Raw genomic sequence first — 16,641 nt, forward strand, 5'->3', positions numbered from 1 at the left:
GAGTAGTCCCGCCTACAATGACTGGACGGGGCATGCTTGTTTTGTTAAAATTGAATGGCCATTGATGGCAGTGGTCACAGCGGCGAGCCGTGGGGTCTAAATTAATCGGCTAAGTGATTTTAAATATCGGACGGTACCTCAAATGAAAAATGGTGTGATTTGAAATAGGTAAGTTGAGGGGTCCCAATTGAAAATGGTCCCAAAGTATAGAAGTTAATGTGATGAGTAAGAGTATATCCGAATTCAGGTGATATTTTCATTTAGTTATGTCAGTCCAATTATTGAAAATGCTACAACTACATACAACCAACTCTGGTTGTACCAACGAGCTGTAGCTCAAATGGTATAAGCGCTGGGCAGCAAATGCCAAGGTCGTGGGTTCAAATCCTCCCACAAGCGCTCCCCCCTCCCCAATTATCAAAAAAAAAAAAAACTCTGTTTGTTATTGGGAGTTGAGGATGGAATCTGTGACTTTTCTTCCAACATCATCACATTTGGACTGGCTTACCAAAATTCTGATCAACTAATTGGGCCTTAAGCCTTAACATCACTCAACCCATTCCTCATTTAGATTTTCTAGCCCGTATATTACACTTGGGCTGAGCCCTATTCTCGACTGTTTCCATAAGTATGAACAGTGATTTTAGGGAGATTTAGAAATTTACCTAAAATAAAAAAAAAGATAGGATTTTATACCTTAACACGAAAAAGTCAGCATAAATACATCATAGTTTTAGCTTTATTTGAATTTTACTCTCCGTATTCTAAATATTTATAATTATACTTTTTTTGATATATGCAGACCATTTCTCTCTCACTCTCTGTGTGCGGCAGCCTTTACACTTGCAAATCATATTTCTTTTGTTCTTCTTAATTATCAACTTTTTTGCTCTTCTTTAAATAACTTACCTGTAGGCATTACTTTTTCTTATTTAAATTACTTGTTGACATTTTCTTTTTATTTGTTCAATTTTTTCATTTTTTTTGTCTCCTTCATTCTTTAAATTAATTATAAATATTTTTTAAATTACCTGATGTCTTTTTTTTTTCTTTATCTCTTTAACTTTTCAAAATAATATTTTATTTTATAATAATATTATCACAATATTTTCATAAAAATTGATATAGTTTATTTTTAAATTACTTAAAAAAAGATGTTAATAGTAAAAAATAAATTTTATAAAATATTTGAATATATTTAGTATAAAGAATATTTAATTTTTTTATTTAATAATTATATCTGTAATTTATTTTTCATGCATGTATTATATTATCATACAATTATCATTTTATTATCATATTTCTTTTGTAATTTTTTTCCATATAGGTATCATATTATCACACTATTATCATAACTTTATTATTTTATTATCATCTGGTTATCACTGGTATCATGAATCTTTTTGTAATTATATTTCCATGCACGTTATCATCCAATTATCATAATCTTATCATAGTTCATTATAATCTAGTTATCATACTACAACAGTGATATGATAATTACATGATAATGTAGTGATATTAATATGATAATCAGACACTATATTATCATACATTATCATAGATATTATCATAACATTATCATATAGGCACCATAAATATTATCATCTCGATATCATATGATAATTTATGACAACGACATGGTAATGTTATGATAACGATATGATAATCAAACATTGTTTTCTGCATAAAATCTTTTTTTTTCTGCAGTGCTGTGATAACTACATGATAATATAGTGATACTCATATAATAATAAGACGTTGTTTTTTATAAAAAAAAATATTTTTTTCTTCAGGTTTATGATAATAATATGATAAACGGATGCTGTTTTTTGCAGAAAATCGTTTTTTGTGTAGAAAATTATTTTTTTCATTGTAACATCACTTTTTATACAGATTTTTAAATGTAAAGTTGAAAAAATCAAGAGTAATGTATTCAGATCATAAAGTTAAAATAAATCGTATTTATCATCACGAATTAAGAAAAAAATCGCTAAAATCAAATATGAAAGAAAGGCGGAGCGACGGCGAAACGATGGCCGAACAACGTCGGAGCGATGAGGGAACGACGAAGAAGAAGAAAAGAAGCATAAAGAAAAAGGAGAAAAATAGCGAAGAAAAAAGAAAGCAGAGAAGAGAAGAGAAAGAGAGGGGAAAAAATGACAGATGATATAGTAAAATATGATTAGAGTAAAAGAAATATGATTAGAATAAAATAATAATAAGAAATATGTATAGTTATAATATAAACATATATTAGAGTAAAAAAATAACTATATTAAAAGGGTGAGGTATTTTTTTTATCTTTTCTTTATTGACATAGGAAATCATATTATTTTAAAAAAGAAAGTATTTTTTCTAATTTTCTCGTAATTTTATTGAAGACAATTTACATCTCATATATTTTAATTTATTTTTAGAAAAATTATGCTCTATATGCTTTTAAAAAAATATTTATAAACTAGATTCTTTTAATATAAAAATACAGTTTTTTAATTATTACTTTTCTTGTAAAGGTAGACTTTTTAGATTCAACCAAAAGCGTATTTTTTTTTAAAAAAAAAGTATACTTTTATAAGGAAAAAAAGCATGACGTATTTTGTAAAAGAAATTACCAAATATATACACTTTTGTAAAAAGTCATTTATTTCTTTTATAAAAAACATTTGCTAAATTTGTTGGACAACATTCAGTTTGGATTAGTTACAAATTTGTTATAACTCAAACTGGTTACAACGCATTATCGAAGTAAATTTTTTATTTTTGTTGGAAAAAAATAATTTCATTTTATTTTAATAATTCATACACATGCTTTAGTACATGAGGATTTAGCCTAATAGCCAGATCCTTATTGTTGCATGAAGTCAGGGATTCGACCCCCCGATTCTTCCTCAGGTTTGCTTGTTTAAAAAAATAATTACTAATTAATTCCCGTTTCCGCTTGACTATTTCTGTATTGGGCCAGATCGTGAATTTGTTCAAGACCTTTTACAGTAACCAAAATCAAATTTGACATCGTTGACATTGGGTTAGAGTTCTGGTACAAATACAAACTTGATATAGCCCATTAAACACGTGATATAGTGGTGTTCATCGGTTACCATCTTTCATTTTTTTTTTGCCAAAGATAACAATATATAAACATATAAGAAGAAAGGCCATCTCATGAAGATGATGAACCAATCTTAAACAAAAAAACTAAAAGTGGACTTCGCGACTACTAATTGAGCCATCCAAATACACGTTCGTTTAACAAATTAAAATACTAATGCGTAAAAATTTGCTAAACGAACGGTAACAATATAAAACGATAATATTTTAAAGGAAAATTACTTACTGATGGTAACGATTAAAGTAATATAAGTATTACCTGGAGTTTGTAGAATACGGAATTGAAATGTTGGGATCATTCATGACATGACACACCATCTCGTACCTGATCATTTAAATTAAAAAATAATATAAAAATTTAGTTCAATCTTACCTGATAGTAGAGGCGTTCCATCAATTGACGACGGAGTAAGGAGTGTTTGGTAGTCCCTTTTTAAAAATACATGTCCTAAAAAATAAAACATAAACAAAAAAAATATTAGCAATTATAATTTATAAAATTAAATATTATTTTTAAACATTTAGAGTGATGTAAATACACCCATAAAGGGGGAACTAGGAATGAAAAAAATTTAAAAAATATTATCATCAATGACATTTTATAATTTTGTACAGTGAGAGGCAAAAGGCATCAATTATATATCCACGGTTTGAAATTGCTTGGCCATGATTAATCCATCTTCACATGTGTCCAAGAATCCACAAGACTTGATCAGATTTGAAAAGCCAATTTATGATCAGATTCGGAAAGCCATAGTGCAGTTGAAAACTGCATGCAGTGGCTAGTTGGGGATTGAAGAATGGAAAAGGGTTGATAATGCCAAATATTACCCATAATAATTTGTTGAATAGCAGTAGAAGATGATTTAAATTTCCTTATAATTTATTCGCTCTTGCCTAAAGCGCACAACATACCAAGAAGCAGACAATCAGAATAAGATAACACATACATCTGACGACCAGATATCGATTTACATTATATATTTGGTAGATATCACCACTAATCGGATAATAGAATTAACCATAACATATAATACAAACTCTACTTCCTAATCAATTAGCCATGCAAAAACAGTAGGAAATACAATACTTATCTGCCGGTGTCAGAGGTATTGAATCAAAGTCCACAAGAAACGATTCTAGTGACAGTTTCCAATTTCTCTTTGTATAGGTGCAGGATAATAATGGCTTTGAAATTTTCAGAATCCGCGCTTCCAATATCATCTGTTGAAGAACAACGGTAGCGGTGGTAGTGGGTGCAATGGAAGCAAGCGGCGGTAACTGTTGATGAGGAGCGGTTACTGCTCTCATCATCGTCAAGGAGCGGTTACTGTTTTACGGCGGTGGATTATAGGAGTAACCGCTAATAATTCTCTCGCCTGTTCATCATGGTTATCGGAAAACCGCTTCTCAATTCTCAAAACCGTTACCCATTTTTTGTCCAGCCAAGGTTTCATAGTAAACCCCATTTACAAGACAAATAATCCATTAGCACAAACATGTTATGTGAATAAGCCGTTTTTCAGGAGTGGAAGAGAGATCTGTGTGCACATTTGAGATCAGAGAAAGCTGTTTGTATATTTAGTGTGAGAGTAATTTACAAAACCAAAAAGGAAAAGGAACGGACGCTTAATTTCCATGAATGATGATTACAAAGTTCCAAGCTTTGATTTGTGTCACAAACCAGTTAATCCATTTATTATACATGAATTATATATATATATATATATATATATATATATATATATATATATATATATATAACTCGTTTAACACTCATTTATACGACCAGTTGTTTTTAATTAAATAGTTTTAGTTTGGAATTATACTAAATAAGTAATTTTTCTTTTTAGTTTTACATTACAAGTATATTACACTAATAAATATTAGTATACCTCTTCGTATTGTATTAAATAATTTTACATAATATTTAAATTATTTAAATTTTAAACATGTCATGTTAAATAAGTTAACCGAATAATACATTTAAATAAATGCGTTTATACATATTATATCATATGATTCATGTTATAAATATTTAGTGTATGGATTATATAGAAAGACAATTATACCATATCATATTAGTCTTTAGAATAATCGTATTTCATGCTTAGTAAGACCATCTCCAAGGGGAGTCATCAAAATGAGAATTGATGACTCCCCATCTTCAAGGGAGTCACCAAAATGTATTTTGGTGACTTCCTCACACTCTCTTTCATCAAAAATGGTGAAGGAATTTTTCCTTCACCATTTCACTTTTTGAATATAATAATATAGTTAATTTATATTTTGGTACATATAATTTGTTTGTAGTTATATTTAATTAATTATTTATTTTTTAAATAATTTAACGAGACAATGATATAAAAATATTACATGACTAATTTTATAAAATAATAACATAAAATTCTTACATGAATAATTTTACGAGACAACTAAAAAAATATTACATAATTAATTTTACGAGACAATGATATAAAAACATTACATAGATAATTTTACGAAATAATAACCTAAAAACGAAACATACTACGACATTACATAATAAATAAATAGAACACATATTCTATCAATAATCTGGTAAACGAAACATACTACGACATTCATAATTAAAAAAATTAATAGAAATTTATTTTTTTAAATATAAATAATACTAGAATTCGGATGAATATGAGTATAAATAAGTTTGTGGGTGTAATTGGTAAAAAGTGTATAAAATGTTAAGAATAAAAAATGATTATTATATTAAAAAGTAAAAATGTATGTTTTTTGGTGAAGAATTTGGTGATGACCATTGGAGTAAATTTGATGAAAATTCACCAAATTGAAAAATGGTGAGGGAAAAATAGTGACTCCCCTTGGAGATGCCCTAAGGGACATTTATGATTTGCATAAGCGAGTTATTATGTACCATTTTCATAGTCAATTTTTAATAAAATATATACATTAAGGAAGTCATTAAAATTTCATGTAAATGTTAAAATAATTTTACATAAATATACTAATAATGCACATATTAATAAACGTAACTAAATTAAAAGATAACAATGGCAATACTTTTATAAATTGTTATTAAAACTTGTAATGGATAAATATTTTGAACCGAAAAAAACTTTTTTTTAAAAATGACAATATAAGAGAACGGAAGGAGTATATGTTATATTTTCTCCGTTTTGAAATAGTTGCCGTTTTAGTCATTTTCACACAAATTAAAAATAAATAAATATGTCTAAATTTATGGACAATTTTACTAAATAAACCCCTTAAAACTTGTTGACATATATAATTATGACTTTTTATTTATATTTTTACATCCTTTCAATGAATTAAATTTAATAAAGGATATGTATGAAAAGATAAAAACAAATATTTTCTTAAAATTTTAAAGTGATAAGTATTATAAAATAAAAAGAATTTTCTAAATAGACAATTTTTTAAAATGAAGGGAGGTATCATATCAAATATGATGTAACCTTTTAAGGAAAATTATATAACACAACTGTTGCGCCATGTCATTTGTACAATAAACCATGCGTCATGTGGAAAATTGAATAATAGAAAAATAATAATTAAAAGATTATCTATCACAAATGCTCATTGGCTTGGTGTAAAGATGACGTGGTGCAACAATTGTACGAAATAAATATTTGTTGGTAAAATACTGCAAGCGTACAGTGTCAACTCGTAATATAGACTGTAAAGTCTGGATATCGTACCCACAGAGAAAGCTAGTGAATACATCCAGTTAGGAGACTCGATTTGGATAGTTAAAAGATAATTTTGATTGAATTATGTAAATTAAAAGGCTAAATTAAACAAATGTAAACTAAATAAATTAATAGCTGAAATCAAATTAAAGTTTTAACAATAATGAAAAAAGCAGGGATTATTAATCTTCATTATGTTGTTTATTAGATTCGGGTTATGGATTTGATTGTTCTGATAAGGTTCAGACTAGTCGAAAACATCTAGAATTCTCTCTCAAGTAATTGCAGGCAAAAACATGAAACTAACTGATAAAAGGTTAATTATTCACTCTCGCACAATGATTAACCTAATTGCTAATTAATTAAATGCTTCTGAAGTGAATCCTATGAACATGCACTTGTTAATTCACTCTCGCGCTATTAACTTCTACATTCTTAATTATGTTGGTCTATTTCAATTTTACTCTCTCGAGCTAAAACTAAAACACATGGCATAGACTAAGTGATCAATTGAGGCTAAGCATTAAGAATAACGATTAAAACGTATCAAGAACAAAACCCATAATCCCAATTTGCTTAAACAGACATAAATTCAATTAATAATCCCTAACGAAGGGTTTAGCTACTCAATGATTAAGGAGAAATCATCAATATAATAAATGGAATTCATAATTGGATAATTGACGATATTATAGATAACTCTAATAAAATCATACCTTACACGCATAAAAATCAAGTAATCAATAGAAGATGAAAATTCCAATAATCAAGAATAGTCGAAACTAAGAACAATAATATATAAAGCTATAATTAGGGTTTATGTTTAAGAATGAAAATTAATCACCCCTTTACATAATGTTATCATTAACTATTTATACCCAAGTACAATTAGGGTCTAATCCTGAGCTCCAGCTCTTCGATATGTCTAAAATGCCCCTAGGACTTCAGTCTTTGAATCACAACTCGCAGTGGCAAACTTGTAAAAACGACTTCTTGCTGAAATTGAGCCTCGAGTTGCGAGACCCATGCCTCACGTCGTGAGGGAATTGATTGATGGCTGGCGACGTGAAGCTTGGTGTGAGGAGGTCGCGAGGTTCTTCGGCGTTTTGTTGGTTGAGGGTCTCGCGACGCGTCGCGAGGATTGTTTCTTCAGCCCTCGCGTTGTGAGGTTGGACGTGAGGTGCTCGTGACATTGTTCAGCGATATTTGGCTTGTTTTAAACATATGTCTCACGTAGTGAGACATCAAAAATTCCTTCAAAACCGCTTCAAATGCACTCTGACGGTATCCGAATCTTCCACTATAGCCATTTATGCTCAAATAAGCCCGAGATATGCTCGTTTCCACTCAAATACCTGCAATACTTGGACAACACAAATAAACACCAAAACAAGATGAAATATAACAATACACACATAGAAATCAATTCCAAACGCCCTCGGAAATAGGAGTAAAGGTGATTTTAATTTATTTAATGGTAGTAAATGGATAAATTAATGTTTATTTTGTATAAAATAATTGTAGAAGCTACGAATGTACCGCTATTATTGTAAATATTATTTTTGGAACAAAGGATCAACTCATCCCTTCAACTTGACACGAAAGTTCAAGCGGCACAAGGTCGTAAAAGTGGGTAAAAAATCAAATAGTTGCAAAAATCGGTCAAATACACCCCTTCCACACTCTCTGCCATTCTCACCGGTATTTGAAACACACTTTTCATAAAAAATGATAAAAAGTTTAAAATAATCGTTAATAATTTTTAATCTTTCAAATTAGTATTTGAAAATTTTCAAAAAAGAAATAATTACGACAATTTTAAAAATTCTTTTATTAAATAATTAAAAAAAAAACTTAGAAATTTAATTGTACTTTTTTCATCCCCCATCGTCACCGCCGACCGCCTCCTCTCAAACGACCTTCAAAGACGAACCTCGTCTGAGAAGACGAAGCCAAGTCGTATGAGAAGACGACTTTGGTTCCATCTTCTCGTCTTCTCAAACACACCTTGTCTTCTCAGATGAACAAAGGTTCGTCTGGGCGAAAAGATCAGTTCGTCTCAGACGAACAGATCTGAGATAAACGGATTTGTTTAATGAGTCGAAGGCTGTCAAAGTGGAGGAAGGAAGGCGGCGGTCGGACAGTCGGAATGGAGTGGGGATGACAGTCAGAATGTAGGCGGGTTAATTAGAACTAATTAGTATTAAATTAGACTTAGTTATGTTGAGGGGTCATTTTCACTCTCTTTGGTGTTTTTTTTACCGATTTTGCATAGTTATGGGTTTGTTTGGTCCCGTATGACTACCTTGGACCTCTTTGGTCTTTTGTGCCAAGTTGAGGTAGTGAATTGATCCTTCCTTCATTGTTTTTGAGCCACAAATGACATGTTACAAAATAAGCTACACTAAAATGAATTGTGGATCCTGTTGAGAAAGGACTTTGAAAATGTTTGTTGTTACAAAGAAAAGGGTGTGTACTATTCAAGTATAATAAAATTAATTCATTGAATTAAAATTGAAATTTTAATTTAATTTGATTTTTTTATTAATTTGGTTCAACTATGGTTAATAATTTTAGTTAATTTAATTCGATTTCGTTATCAGTATAAAGTTTTCGAATTAACAGAATGACATATATGTAATGTTATTTTTGTAAAGTACTCTTGTAATTCTTATAGAATTTAAATATCAACATGTCTTCTAAATTTGTGTAAAACTAAAATTTAACACCAAAATTTAGATTTTGCTTTATTTGTATTTTTTTAATAAGTACTAATATTAATAAAATTTGATTATATCGGTCAAGCGAACCAAATAATTGTTTCAGTTCAGTTATAATTTCGTTATGTTTAATTTAAATACATGTTACGGTTATCAAAATTTTAAAAAGTTGATTACGATTAATTCTATTCGGTGATCGAACCAACCGATGGTGACAGTAGTTATACATGAAAAATAATGTGTAAATGTGAAGCAAAGGGCCAAAGAACTTTGAAGTCATTTGAAAGTCATAAATAATTTAGTGTCCGTAATAATATTAGTTGGTTCCTTGATGATTACAAATCTCTTCCATCGTATCTGATGTTTCATAACTGGCATTTTACAACTGTAAACAGAAACTTCTCTGAGAGGTAAAATCAATGGCTTGAAAATGATTGTTGTTTGTTTGAATTAGATTTTTATATTCAGTGCCGTTGTAATGATGGAGGAGTATTTTGTTTCAGTTTCCTTAACAGCAGCCTTTCTGCTTTTAGTTCTAAAGTGAAAAACTGCACTATTATTACTTTTCTTCTCGCATGCTTCGATTAGTCTCAATAATGTATCACATCCTTTTCTATGTCCTTTCATTTTCTCTACTACCCCCATTTTCTTCAACTTTATCTCGTAATAAATTTATAAATTTAAATCCAACATTTTAGTCTCAGTCTATCTACAATATATATGAATTACTGAAATTGATAAATCACCACACTTCCGGAATGATCTATGCAAGACATGTCATTTGACGAAGGTCAGAAAAAGCGTCAGAGGAGAGTCTCCGGACGTTCGCTCTAACGCTTAAACCAGTATTTGGTAAGAAATGAAGAGAAAAAGGAAAGAAAGAATGTCAAAAACAGAATTAAAAAAAATACCTTAGGATATCATCATAAGTGATTCATACAGAAGGTCTTTGTTGGTCAATTTTTACCTTGTCTAGCGATTAATATGTGCATTTTTCTATATCTCTGTAATATAGGTATGAACATCAGAGGGTAAATTCTGTTGTCAAAGCCGGTTTACGAGGCCTGAATAGATAAAATTCTTAATAAAGTTCTTATACTATTTACTTTTATTTCACTTGATATTAACAACAAAAAATATGCTTAAATAGTCTTTCAACTATTTATTTTGTACAAGTCTAGTCTTTATGTGAATAAAATTATACAAAAATACATCGTTGTTTTGTATTTTCATATCAAAAAGGACCACAAAAGTACAAAATTATTAGTTAAGAAACTATCTATACGCAAAATAATTAATAAATGACCAAATGAAATAAAAGATGATAGTATAAAAACTTTTGGACGGGTTTAGCTTTTGGATATAGGTCGGTTCATATCATATGCATGAATGTAAACGGATTAATAAAGCTATTATTTTTTAAACTAGAAAAAATATCATTACCTAACATGTCCTTTTTCTTAAATGTAAACAAGTTTTAATTATAAGATATACCGGTTGAAATCCCTTTATAGCTGCATAAACTCTAAACATTAAATATTCACAAATTTTATTAAAGGAAGAATAATTTTGTAAACTTGTCGCTAGCATCACAAACGCTTACTATTGTATTACTAAACTACGTGTATGATGATTCAAAAAAAAACTACGTATATGATGTTTGAACCTATATTACTAATGCATCAAAAATAAAATAAGACTCTAGATTCCTTAAAATAAAGAGCAATATCATAAACATTAGTCCATTAAAATCAAAACAATCATTCACAATGAGTTCATCACATATAGATGATCATATTTAACTCGAACAAGTCTACAGACAAAAGAACAGGAAATTTTTTTGAATAAGCTCATTCTTGAGATATTTTTTGGTTCAGGTTCTTCTATTGAAGAACAAATTGCATGTGTTTTTTGCCTCTGTATATTTTTCTTTTATCTTTATATATAGAGGAAAAAAATCCATATCTCTCTTATAATTCTTTTCCTTCTTCATTGTCGAACTGTGAACTCCCTATGCTTAATTCTTCATATCTCCTTTACCGATTATTTGTTCTTTTATTTTTCATTCAATGCCACTTTTACTAAAGAAATTCACCTATTCAGTTAAAATTGCACGTTTTTCTTCATTCGACACGGTTTGGACTTTGGGCGTTGTCTTCATTTTCGCACAATCGAGCTTCACAATGGTTTGGACCATGATCGTGGCCATTGTCGTAGTCTTGGCTGTGCTTTAGGATTTTCGTTCTGCTCCTGCGCTACAACACAGTTAAGACCATGGGCATGTTAAGAGGGCCTCATTTGATCACCATGGTCATGTCCTACCCGTGGTGTTTTTCGTAGATGGCATAACGGGAGTAATTGTATATATTATGACACATTTATCACCAAAGTATCTACACAAAGAGTATGAAATAATTAAACACACAATTCAAATAAAAATCGATGTACACTAGCAGAATTGATTGATACAATGTGTGTAAATTATATATTATCAATTTGATAAGAAGAGGTTATTTATTTCCGTAGTAACAAAATTGCTCAGGATGACAATTGTTTCTTTCGACATAATTATTTTTCATTTATGCATGAATGTAATCTTTATGAGTTGTAGAATGAGTGTATGAGAATTGGATGTTTCATATTAATCTTAACTACTCATATTAATATAATGGTATTATGGAGAAACTTTATATAAAGAGAAAAGTTTAAAAGTGATAAATCCCCAAAAGAGCAGCATTAAGCATTAAGCATGGGCTATGACTGTGATTAACTTTGTAAAGCAAAATGATTTGTATGTTTTAAGGAATACTTTTGTGCCTCTAATTGCAAAGGGAAAGATATGGTGTGATAGAAATGTTGTGAGATTCTTTTCTCTTAGGTATTAAACACATCATTATGAGTTAGGTTGGACCGCTATCTTGTGGACCAAAAGACAAAGCCCATGTATGGGTTGACACGTGTCCGCGCGTGTCTGTGGGGTCTTTTTGATTGAGATTTGTTGCAATTAAGAATGGAATTGTTGTAATATAAAATATTAGTATTATACTAGTATAATTTTTAATTAATAATTAAATTTAAAATAGCATTATATAATTATATTTATTAGTAAAAATACTAAATCAGTTAAACATACAAAATACTACTAGTATATTAAATGCCTAATTTTGCATTATGAGAAATACAAAAATATAATTTCCGTTTTGATTACTTCTCTTTCATAAGAAAAATAAAAATTTGATAATGGAATGAGACAAAAAAAATAATGAAATTCAATATTGTTATTGCTGTTAAGAAAAACAACGAAAGTAATGAAAAATCAAAATAATCATCAAGAAGGAGATGAAATAATTTTTAAAATAGCACTATTGACAACGACATAGAGATGGGAATATAGGTTAACAATTTAGTTGCGCAAAGATAATTGATTTTTTAAGGCTTAATTCTCAAAAAATATTTCAATTTTATACATTATTTGTTTATGATTTTAAAATAATCAATTTTAGTTAATTTTTTTATTTTAATTGTTGTCATTTATTCAAATTACAGTGAAAAAAGTCTAAATATGCCCTTTATATTTTTTTGATCAATATACCTTTTATATTACTTCGTATTATTCCAATTTATCGTTTTTATCATCAAGAATTCTGAATATAAAGGAAAATATTCGACATTTTTTCATTGCAATTTAAACTACAATTGGCTTTGTAAATTAAAAATATGTTGAAATTGATGATTTAAAAGTTCGTGTCGTGGAATATTTTCTAATGATTAAGCCATATTTAAATTGTAAATCATGTAGCGCCTATGTAGCATCTAACAGGGGGGATGATATGGCACAACATGTGAATAATATTTTTTTTTCTCATGAAAACATGTGAATAATATTAGTGTTTTCAAATAAGACTGCAGTTGACCCACACGTTATAAAAAAAATTAACAACGATAAAATTAAAATAACAACGGAATTTTGAGTGATATAAAATTAAAGGAGAATATTCTTATAAATTAATAATATGGACTAAAGTAGAATAAAAAATAAAAGTTAAGAGATTTATAAATAAAATTACTGTAAAATATTTCAATATCACAATTATGTGTGCTATATATAGGGGTGTGCATTCGGTTCAAACCGAACCGAACCGAACCGAATTTTGGTCTTTTTTAAAAACCGAACCGAACCGAAATTTTAGGAAAAGAAAAAAATTCAAACCGAACCGAACCGAACCAGTCGGTTCGGTCGGTTATTTCGGTTCGGTTTACATAGAAATCTGTCTGAAATATTTTTTAACTCAAAACCGAACCGAACCGACCAACCGAAATTTCTTTGAAATCTCAAACCGAACCGAACCGAATTTGTCGGTTCGGTTCGGTTTTTCGGTTTCGGTTCGGTTTTGCACACCCCTAGCTATATATGTAAGGTAGTCCTTTTCAATTTACATATGAAAATTTTAGTTTTACAACTTGATGTGCAGAACAAATGTATAAGACTAAATTTGTATTTACTTTCGTTTCCGTTTTCAAGGAATTATTTGTAAATTTTATTCTTACATCTTGAATACGATTCTCTAAATTTGTTATAGATCTTTTGTAGACGTAATTAACAATTTGTCTCCTCAACTTGAAAGCAATGAGAACACATAAGCAAATTGATAAAAGATTATTACATTAAATTAAAATATACTTATGTGTCATTAATCTAAATGGACTTGAAAAAAATGGAGGAGATTTTGGACTTAAGGGGAGCCATTCTCATTATTCACTTCATAAAAAAACTCAAAATCTCCTTTTTTTTTTCCCAAAAAATAGAACAAGATCAAAGTACAATTTAGAAAGTCATATCACAAGATTAAAACTATATGATGTTTCAAGTTTTAATCTATCAAAAATTTAATAAACAACAAAAGGAAACAAATACAACAACAAAGAAAACTAGCGAAAATAAGAAGAAACAAGCCGTTGATCCCGCTAAGATTGCCATCTTGGGCCGCAAACGATAGGAACAAAGTCCCGTTGTGTGCGGGAGTCTTGAGTATGATCCATTCCCGATTAGATCATCTTTGTTCATGAAACTCTATGAGATTAGATAGAAAAACCCTACAAAATCTTAGATCCACAAGATCTAAGAAGACAAATCACAAAATAACGATATGATAGCGACCTCTACACCAAAATTTAGTTATTTCAATTCTTTGCAAGTATTTTTTCCAAATCAAACAACGAATTTTATTTACTAGTCTAATCTAATGTTGCAAATTAATTTAAGAATTCATTTACATCTGCACCCTTTTTGTATATATAAATATAGAGAGAAGTGCTTGTGCGAGAAATTGAACCCGCAACTTAATGACTTACCAGTTTAGTGTATAATGTTTATATTCTTTGAGATATAGCTCATTAGTATTTAATATTTACATATACGCTTACATAGTTATAAATCCTTTTTATATTAACATATGAAGTTTATCTATAAATAATTTACAAATTTTATAAGAATTTGCAATCATGTAACATTATTTAAAGAGTTTATCGTTTATATTATTTAATAATTTTATGATCATTTTAAAATTCGAGAACTTTAGCTAATGTGGCTATTGAAGTTTGTGGAAAATTAAACTTAGTGTAAATAACGTAATAAATCATAATTCATATATAGAATCTAAATTTAACTCCACTGTCTACATTAGGGAAAAAATTATCAAATATTAGAACGGTTGTATATATAATAAAATTAAAAGTAAAATATTAATTTAAAATACATGATATAATTACAATTTTAAGTGAAGCTTATAGATTTATTTAGAATTAATAAAAAAAACATTCAGTCTAAGAAGGAAATAAAAAACATATCTTTCTCTCTAGTCTCTATCCTAAGTTCGCCTAGTCTGTCCCACTTTTGAATCGTACCCTGAAGAATGATTTGGTGCGAGTACCCCACATTGATTAGTTAGGTGTACCATCTCAATCATCATATCTACATACTGATTTTTTACTATGCAGTCCTTTCATGAGGGGTCCACCCTGTCCACATCATACTTAAATCAAAATCAGTAATCTTTTACAGTAAGGTGATTCACACTGGATTATCATCGTTTTAAAACTATGATCAACCGCTAATCTCGGAATAATAATATCAATAAATACAGCAAGATCACAACCGGACATTGTGTTGACCGGATAATTTAGTTTGACCAGGTTGTTTTATTTTCTTTTTTCTGCATAGAGTAGGGGTGGGCAAATAAACCGGTCAAACCGATTAACCAAACCGAAACCGTAAAACCGAACCGAAAAATATGGTTAATCGGTCCAACGGTTTAGGTTTAGGTTTTGATTTTTAATTTTTATGGTTAATGGTTTAGATTTAGGTTTTGGATTTTTAAAAACCGTGGTTAACCGGTTTATATAATATATATAAATATATTTTATAATCTTTAAAAAAATATGGATTTTATAATATACACATGATAAAATCTAAACATAAGAATATATGACATATATTTTATTTAGGAATATTTATATATTTTAGGAGAATTTATATATGAAAATATTTTGTAAGAAATTTGTTTTCCTTATTAAAATACTTACTTAACATAAATAGAAATATTTAAGTCTATAAATAGTAGAAAGTGGACGTGAACAACACAACAAACAATTCAAAAAATACAAGCCTAACATTAATATTACTCATAAATTATAGATTTATATTTTTTTAATATAGTTTCAATTTCTATAGTTTCTTTTTGTTTGCTAAAAAAATTAAATAGAATTAAAATTTTATCTTTTTTTGTCTTTATTTTTTTCTAATGGTTATATGGTTAAAAACCGCAAAACCGAAAACCGAACCGTTTTTTATGGTTAACCGATTTACCGGTTAACCGTTTAAAATTTTAGGTTTAGGTTTTTAATTTTAAAAACCGTATTACAATGGACCGGTTTACAAATTACCCTCATGGACCGGTTAACCGGTCCATGCCCACCCCTAGCATAGAGTACTAGTCTACAGCTGGAAAACTGTAGCAGGACAAGAAGGTAAAATTGATGATTAGATTCCATTATTCCTTATGTTCTTCTTCATGGACAAAGCCTCCAAAGTTTTATTTATTAGG

Source organism: Mercurialis annua, linkage group LG1-X (genome assembly GCF_937616625.2).
Source record: "Mercurialis annua linkage group LG1-X, ddMerAnnu1.2, whole genome shotgun sequence".
NCBI lineage: Eukaryota > Viridiplantae > Streptophyta > Magnoliopsida > Malpighiales > Euphorbiaceae > Mercurialis > Mercurialis annua.